Raw genomic sequence first — 9,464 nt, 5'->3', positions numbered from 1 at the left:
CTGCGCACAATTAACATGGATGCTTCCCTTTCAATCACTCAAACAGAATGCACCAAGTCTTCTCACCCCTTTACTTGATTTCTTTTGTTTTCTCTTCGCTGTTGGCGCGTGCCACTGCACTTATACCCTTTCTAAGGCGAAATATATCCGACTATATAATTTGTACTTCTTAAGTAAGAAATACAATACGAATTTTTTAAAAAGGTTAATACTAATACTACTAATGTTTTAAATATTGAAATCAATTTTAACGGACTAATTTTCTATAATTACACTAAAAAAATATATTGTAATAAAAATGTATAATAAGTAAACATAACATTATAAGTAAATCCAAATTACTTAATTTTACTATAATCAAATAATTTACTTTTATAAAACAATATAAGTTGTATATTTTCGATACACAATAATGCTCCTAAAATATTAAAGCATTCACATGTCGCTGCTCCACGAAAATTTTTCCGCCGAAATATTAGTCGCTAGCCGAACATAACGGAGAGACGCAAAAAAAAATAACGGACCGGCCGAAATTTGTCTCTGCGAGCACGGAGTGCAGACATTATTATAAGACAAGAAAGAGAGGGAAATATCCGAGTATCTGCCTCTCTTTGTTGCACGATCGTTTTCGTGGGCAGTCTTCTACGCTGCGCCGACTGCTCTGCTGACGTCAACAGCGGCACAGCGTTTTAGGCCATTTGCACTTATAAAGAGGACATCGTATTATGCGTATATTAACTATTTAAGCCGACCATCTGCAATTTATATAAAGATTTCGGAATATCCCTTTAAGTTTGTTAGCCGACAACCAATCAAACGTTCTTCCACATATTATTCCCAAAAAAATTACCCCAGAAGTCCGTTTTCAGGCAAACCGAATCTGGGGTAAATTTAATTATTCCTGAAACACCTGGCATCTGAAAAGCCCCCACGTGAGACTGCAAAAACTTGTCTGACTGCAGTTTGAATAATTGCCAATTTTATACATTTTGAAACTTTTGTTTTGTCCAAGAAATTGAAAAGGACAAAATGTTACAATTGTTGTTACATTTTCAGCAACACCTTTCCAGCGAGTAAAACAAAAACATGCCCAGGAGGCAATAAATTATACAACTATCCAAAAAAAATGGCAAAATAGATTGATGACGGTATACGGACGAGTGCGGAACAAAATGGCAGAGCGGATGATGAATGAGCCCGTGACCCATAAGCACATAATTCCCGTTATTTGTTCTGTCGCAGTGTGTTAACTTCGCAGGTGAAAACCGGCTGTCAGCCATTGCGAAATGTTGTTTACCATAAGCGTCAGAACGGCCACATTGCTCAAAATTGTAGTAAGGATAAGGATAAGAATTAAACACATGTCTACACAGTGACAACGATTATTAATTGAATAAGTGGGGTAGTGTAGGGTGTAGTAAAAAACGATTCGTTTTTTTAATGTCACTTTTCCGAAAATTAATATTTTTCAAACGTTTAAGAGCAGAAAGTTGCTGACATCTATTGAGCATATTCCAGTTCGATGGTAAAATTCAGCACTTGGCCTAATCCTAAATTTGTTTTCACTTTTACAAGTTACAGGGTAAGGTGACGAACTGATAAATACACACTAAAACTCCATGCAAATGTAAAAATTATTTATTTTATCTTTAAGAGAAGGTTAAAATGCTTATAATGGAGAACAAATTGAATTCTGGGTTTAAATTGATAAAATGAAGTTGATCAATTTCTACTTCAGAAAAATCTACGACAAATAATTAATTTTTTAGTAATCGACTGTAATACCAAAAAATACCAAAAAGAAGTTAAATCTCATACCCTACAAAATTTTGTCACCATACCCTATTAGGAACTGTTGGAAATATAATTGTGTCACTTTCAACCATTGCTACAGATCTTATTTATACTTGTATATATTAATCTGACTTGGTTTTCCACCAATCTTTACTCTGGCACTGCTGAAACACATAAATCGGTTTTATAATTCTTACTTCACCTTTTAATTCAAAATTATCTTACGAACCACTTATTAATATTATTGTAAATACATTGTTGGCACGATAAAAGAAATCTACTACAATTATTTTCATTTTTGCCGTGACGTCACTTATGAGATTTGACGAGTTCATAACCTTACCCTACACTTTCCTCCTCAAAGTTCCTTTTTAAGTTCTACTGTTACACCCTAAATTGATTGTATTGCTATTGTATCAAGCGCGATATCAAAGACTTTGAGTACTGGATAAATTATGCTAGTAAATCGGTAGGGAAAGTAAGCATCAGCATTTCACCCGCGTGTGTACGTATACTGCCACATCGCAGATCCTTTGTTTCAATTTTACTTCAACCCCACGAAATCAAAAAAGTTTGCCAACTAAAAAAAAGCACGTACACGGCTTGCGTTACTTTCTCCCGGATAAAGAAGAAAAAAACTTTCCGAGATGTTGCGCGTACCTTCTGTAGTAGCAGCAACAAAAACAAACAGGTAAGGGAAAATAAGCAAACCCTATACATACTGTAACGAACTGATTTTGTGTGTCTGCTCGCTACGAGATTCGTGCGGCTAGCTCAGAAGATTGTGCGTTCGTCCCACCAAATTTATATGACGTGATTGCCCGTAGATCAGTGAGAAAACAAAGTGTTCAAATGGTAACAGTGGGATTTATTCTCGTGGTATTAGTACAGCGGGTGTGTGGCTGGGCTGGCTTCGGTATCTCTTGCCTCTGGTTCCGCCGGCTGCTGGCGCTCCTCTTTCTGGCTCCTCGACGCGTTGACTCGTCCTCCTCTGGATCCTGGGTCTCGGGACGCTCGACGCGTTGCCTCGGGGTCGCTTGTTGCGCCTTAGACCCGCAGAGAGTTCGGCCTTGTGGGCTTAGGGAAGCGTCACCGTTCTCAGACTAGGGTGAACAAGCCTTGCTCTCCAGGCTGACGCCTTTCGAGGCAATACCTGTCCCTTGCTCTGTCCCGGACGGTCCCGCTAGGTTCTTGCTCAGTTCGCGCTGACAGTCAAGGCTGCCGCCCGGAGGCTGTCTAGCGGTTCACTTCGCTTTACGCCTAGAGCAGACGAACGTTCCAACCGGCTTCACCCTAATGCGTGACGTCCGCGACGCTCCTGCGCTCCCCAATGAGCTCCGCGCGGCGATGGTAACGTGGCTGCCGGAAATGTCTGCTGGCGTCGCTGTCGATGTCCTCTGCGCTGTCTTCTGACCAGTATCTCGTTGTTCTGGCGCTCGGGGAGCTGGGCGGTCGCTGCTCGGGAACTTCGCCGGTAATCGCAGGGCTCTCCAGGCTGCCGCCTCTTGAAACCGCAAATCGATCTACCGCTCGTCCGTCACGCCAGGTCCTGCTTGGTCGGGCAAGGTACGCTGGGTCGCAGACAACTTTCCTCCCCAAGCTGACGGCTCTTCGTCGTAGGACTCTTTTGCTTGTCTCTGACAGACCCGCCGGGCGACTCGCCAGGGTGTGGTCGTGACAAAGTTAGAAAACAAACGCCTTGACTTAGCCGCGTGATGCCCTTCAGAACTCAGCAACCTGTGTCTCAATTCGGAGATTCCTGATGTCCTAATCCCGAACGTCTCGCCGTGGCGATCTTGCTCCTTGTATGCTTCCCACGGCGCTGCTTCTGACGACTCGCTTGGTTGTAGCTCCGTCGTAGATTATTTGCTTGACTGACTGTTTATTTGGTACTTTAATTGATTTTGAAGGTTTGACTCCTCGTGATCGACTGATCCAGCTGCCAGCGCTCTGCGGCCTTATATAGGGCCTCCAAGCACCGTTATTTCCCTTTTGCGCACGGCACGCTGGATCTCTCCACTCTGGGTCCAAAGTCCGTGCCTCCTGGATGACCCACTTCTCCTTCACGTACCGCTTTCAATCGATGCTCCGCCCACTGCTGCAGTCCCGCTGATTCCCGGGCCGCTTGTGGCACGCCTGTGTGCCGCTCCACTGCCGAGATGTGGCACTTCCTCTCCCGGTCCAAAGTTCACGGGAGAGTCCAAAGTCCGGTGGAGTTCCGTTATCCCCTTTTGCATACGGCACTCTTGCTCTGCCCGCGAAGTCTCCATTCTCTCTCGATCTCCATCCTTGGTCTCCAATCTCTCTCGCTCTCCTTCATTGGTCTCCAAACTCTCTCGCTCTCCTTCGTTGGTCTCCAAACTCTCTCGATCTCCACCCTTGCTCTCCAAACTCTCTCGTTCTCCTCGCCGCGCCGTTACTACGCGAATTCGCCGCGTATCTGGTAAGCGGCCGGCCATCTGCTGCTGGTTCTATTTGTGGGGAGTTATTCAACTCCTCACATTCCCCCCTTACTTCGGGAAACATTTAAGACTGGTTCCTACTCTCCGGCGTTTCCTTGCTCATCCTAGCCTTTGAGTCCTTGTGATTGCCGCGGCGCTCCCTCGTTGCTCCCTCGATGCTCCCTCGACGCTCTTAACTCCCTTGAGTTTCTACAGCGGGGGTCATCCTCCTCGTAGCAACTTTAAATCTCCCGCGACGATATTTCCTGTGTTCCCACTGGGACATCGATACTCCTGGGCTATCGATCCCCAGCTCGCTGCTCATTGCTACGTCTCACTCCTTTCCATGTTTCCTCCGCCTGGTCACACCGTTCGTGCGTGATCGATATTTATTCGCATATCGATACCGACGGTGCGGCGTTGCCACCTGCTCGTTTGCGATATTTCCACCTTGGCCGATATTTCCATTGTCGTGTGCCCATCGATCGCACTATCGTCCAGTGCCAATCGATCGCCTATCGAGGCGCCCCCTTCCCTGGCTCGTGGTGTTTTTGCAAATTTTCATGGGTAAGTTCCTTTTACATTTCCTCTACTCCTTCTCATCTTATCCTTCTCTCTCCTTTCGTCCTCTCTCGCCCTTCACTCGTCCTCTATCGGCTGCATCGGACTCCATATTGGCAGCTCTCGAGAGCGGGTGCGGAGAGGACTTCGCATTCACTTTGCAACCGGGACAGCAGGTAAGTAATTGACGTTCATTTCTTCTTCCTGGACTAAGACCATTTGACTTACAGGTTGCTGGAGTGGCCCATGCATGCCCCGTTCTTCTTCCAGCCACCCCAATCAAACTCTTGGCCCCGTACCCCTTCTCTTGTTGCTTGGGAAAAACCTTGTGTTGTTTTTTGTGATTTTTTTTTTCGTTTATTTATTGCGTGAAAACCCGGATGCCCGCGACTCCGGTGTCGCCGGTGTTGGCGGGCCCGTGCTTGGTGTCGGCGGGACCCACGCATCCTGTCGGCTCCTCGTCCGGGGGTCCCGAGGGTTCAACTTGGGTGCCCCCTCCTCCCATATCCTGGGAACCTCCTTCGTCGGTCCTGTCGCGGGCCCCTCGGGCCACGTCCATGTCACCGTCTGCTGCCGCCACCGCATGCCCTTTTTCTTAAAGTGTAGAAAGCATCCAATAAAATGCTATCAGTGTGTCATGCATAGTCAAGGACGAGCCGGAGCACAAAACGCACAATGAACTCATCGCTGGGGCTCTGGTTTTTCGGATGGGATCGGGATAATAAGGGGGGCTGGAAGTGTTGGAGCGCACAAGTTGCCATTATGGCCATGATTTCCACTCCGTCTTGAAGCAGACCGCTTCTCTCGGTTGGCAGACAGCTATATCTGGGTTTTTCTTGGAGTCACTCGCTATGTTCGTGCTTACAAAGGTGAGAGGTGTCAGCGAAAATCGCATAAAGGGAAGGCAAATTGGAGCCTTTGTTGCTGCTGCTGTTGTTATTGTTCCATCATCCTGTTGAGCGCAGGACAGCAACAGGAGGCTGCCATTTGTATACAATTTTGGAACTTGCCTCTATCTTAGCCTCGGCCGCTTGTTCGACTCTTGAAATTTTGATGCGGTGCATAAATTATTCGTATAAAGTGCCCTCGCAAATCGAATAAATTAAAGCCAATTTAAAAGGGGCAAGAGCGACAGCCACTTAAGAGGATGACACTTGCTGAGGAGCGTCCAGCTGCACACTGTGAGAAGCGAAGAGAGAGGCTGTGTGCAAAGCCAATTGCCCGCTCTTGGGCTTAAATGAAGAGGGTTGCGTCAAGGGCATGGAAATTACCTTTTAATTTAAAGGGCACATAAAACTATTAAGTTTGGCTTCCTTTAGGTACTAAAAATCTCTTTTCTGTCAACGGTACACCAAAAAAATAGTCATCAAAAAGCAACTATTGTTACATAAATTTTACACTATTGAGTATCGATTTGGCGTCCATAGAATGAGTATTAAATTAATACTTTCCAAAGTATATACTTTAACCACCTTTCTATATTAAAGAGTTTTGAATTTGGATTTGAGGTATTATTTTTAAACCAATTACATACAATCAAAGTTTACATTTAATACTTTGGAAAGTATTAATTGAATACTCAGTCTGAATTGAAAGAATAGTCTTTATATTATTGAGTGTTGAATCTACACCTTAAATCTTTGGTATACTCTTAGCACAACAGGTATGTAATCGTAACAACTTTCGACAACTTTGTTTTGTTGAACTGAAATCACATGAATAGCATTATCATTCAAAGGCATGAGTAGCTTGTAACTACCCTTCAGTTGAAAAAAAAAAGTTTCACTTGTGAATCACCTTGGGAATCACCTGGGACATGTCCTCGTGCACAAGTGAAGAACAAGTGACGCTCCATATAGAAAATTGTATGGGATGTCCGCATTTTCACAAGTGAAAATTCAAATGAAAATTTTTCGAAGTCCTACGGGATTTCACTTGTTCCTTATACTCATTTTTCGTATGGCCTGTCACGTGCCGGCGACACGTCCCAAGTGAATCACTTGGGAAAATCAGAATTTTTCCTTGAGTTTTCACTTGTGAAATCACTTGCAAGGGACACGTCCCAAGTGAATCACTTGGGAAAATCAGAATTTTTCCTTGAGTTTTCACTTGTGAAATCACTTGCAAGGGACACGTCCCAAGTGAATCACTTGGGAAAATCAGAATTTTTCCTTGAGTTTTCAATTATAAAAATATAGAATTTAAAATACATACATATTTAATTTCATTTTAATTCATTTTAATTATATGGTATTATTTAGATTTTCAAAAATTGTACAATTATTGTTTCTGTTTTTTTTGCTTCGTAAGCTTATTTTAAACGTTAGTCATCGCCGTCCTTAAACCTTTGTCCGGGTCCTCTGAATCCTTTGCCAACGCTCCTGAAAAAACATATGTTTAAAAAATGCGTTTTATTTGTTTAATTGTATATTTACCTTTTATAGCTGTGTTTAACCCTTTGCAGGATTTTTATTGGATCAAAGCATTTCGTCATCCACTTTCGGCTAACGGAACCCATTGAATACCTTTAAAATTTACGTACTTTAAACTAAGATCAATGCACAACATCTAAAACTTAACTTACCTGACTTTATTATATTAACTTAAAGAGACGACTAAAGTAACTCTGCTGCGCACAATTAACATGGATGCTTCCCTTTCAATCACTCAAACAGAATGCACCAAGTCTTCTCACCCCTTTACTTGATTTCTTTTGTTTTCTCTTCGCTGTTGGCGCGTGCCACTGCACTTATACCCTTTCTAAGGCGAAATATATCCGACTATATAATTTGTACTTCTTAAGTAAGAAATACAATACGAATTTTTTAAAAAGGTTAATACTAATACTACTAATGTTTTAAATATTGAAATCAATTTTAACGGACTAATTTTCTATAATTACACTAAAAAAATATATTGTAATAAAAATGTATAATAAGTAAACATAACATTATAAGTAAATCCAAATTACTTAATTTTACTATAATCAAATAATTTACTTTTATAAAACAATATAAGTTGTATATTTTCGATACACAATAATGCTCCTAAAATATTAAAGCATTCACATGTCGCTGCTCCACGAAAATTTTTCCGCCGAAATATTAGTCGCTAGCCGAACATAACGGAGAGACGCAAAAAAAAATAACGGACCGGCCGAAATTTGTCTCTGCGAGCACGGAGTGCAGACATTATTATAAGACAAGAAAGAGAGGGAAATATCCGAGTATCTGCCTCTCTTTGTTGCACGATCGTTTTCGTGGGCAGTCTTCTACGCTGCGCCGACTGCTCTGCTGACGTCAACAGCGGCACAGCGTTTTAGGCCATTTGCACTTATAAAGAGGACATCGTATTATGCGTATATTAACTATTTAAGCCGACCATCTGCAATTTATATAAAGATTTCGGAATATCCCTTTAAGTTTGTTAGCCGACAACCAATCAAACGTTCTTCCACATATTATTCCCAAAAAAATTACCCCAGAAGTCCGTTTTCAGGCAAACCGAATCTGGGGTAAATTTAATTATTCCTGAAACACCTGGCATCTGAAAAGCCCCCACGTGAGACTGCAAAAACTTGTCTGACTGCAGTTTGAATAATTGCCAATTTTATACATTTTGAAACTTTTGTTTTGTCCGACAGCCAAGAAATTGAAAAGGACAAAATGTTACAATTGTTGTTACATTTTCAGCAACACCTTTCCAGCGAGTAAAACAAAAACATGCCCAGGAGGCAATAAATTATACAACTATCCAAAAAAAAATGGCAAAATAGATTGATGACGGTATACGGACGAGTGCGGAACAAAATGGCAGAGCGGATGATGAATGAGCCCGTGACCCATAAGCACATAATTCCCGTTATTTGTTCTGTCGCAGTGTGTTAACTTCGCAGGTGAAAACCGGCTGTCAGCCATTGCGAAATGTTGTTTACCATAAGCGTCAGAACGGCCACATTGCTCAAAATTGTAGTAAGGATAAGGATAAGAAGTAAACACATATGTCTACACAGTGACAACGATTATTAATTGAATAAGTGGGGTAGTGTAGGGTGTAGTAAAAAACGATTCGTTTTTTTAATGTCACTTTTCCGAAAATTAATATTTTTCAAACGTTTAAGAGCAGAAAGTTACTGACATCTATTGAGCATATTCCAGTTCGATGGTAAAATTCAGCACTTGGCCTAATCCTAAATTTGTTTTCACTTTTACAAGTTACAGGGTAAGGTGACGAACTGATAAATACACACTAAAACTCCATGCAAATGTAAAAATTATTTATTTTATCTTTAAGAGAAGGTTAAAATGCTTATAATGGAGAACAAATTGAATTCTGGGTTTAAATTGATAAAATGAAATTGATCAATTTCTAGTTCAGAAAAATCTACGACAAATAATTAATTTTTTAGTAATCGACTGTAATACCAAAAAATACCAAAAAGAAGTTAAATCTCATACCCTACAAAATTTTGTCACCATACCCTATTAGGAACTGTTGGAAATATAATTGTGTCACTTTCAACCATTGCTACAGATCTTATTTATACTTGTATATATTAATCTGACTTGGTTTTCCACCAATCTTTACTCTGGCACTGCTGAAACACATAAATCGGTTTTATAATTCTTACTTCACCTTTTAATTCAAAATTATCTTACGAACCACTTA

At 41.7% G+C, this 9,464-nt stretch overlaps 1 long non-coding RNA gene across 1 annotated transcript; it reads left to right on the top strand.

The window, feature by feature from the left end:
- The first annotated feature begins 4,805 nt into the window (after positions 1–4,805).
- Positions 4,806–5,465, top strand: LOC139353968 (uncharacterized). The gene is made up of 2 exons (XR_011605029.1): positions 4,806–4,972; positions 5,027–5,465. It is a non-coding gene; the product is annotated as an uncharacterized lncRNA (long non-coding RNA).
- Positions 5,466–9,464: the final 3,999 nt, after the last annotated feature.

Source organism: Drosophila suzukii (genome assembly GCF_043229965.1).
Source record: "Drosophila suzukii chromosome Y unlocalized genomic scaffold, CBGP_Dsuzu_IsoJpt1.0 scf_Y1, whole genome shotgun sequence".
In the NCBI taxonomy this organism is placed as follows: domain Eukaryota; kingdom Metazoa; phylum Arthropoda; class Insecta; order Diptera; family Drosophilidae; genus Drosophila; species Drosophila suzukii.
This window is presented reverse-complemented; position numbering and strand designations above follow the sequence as displayed.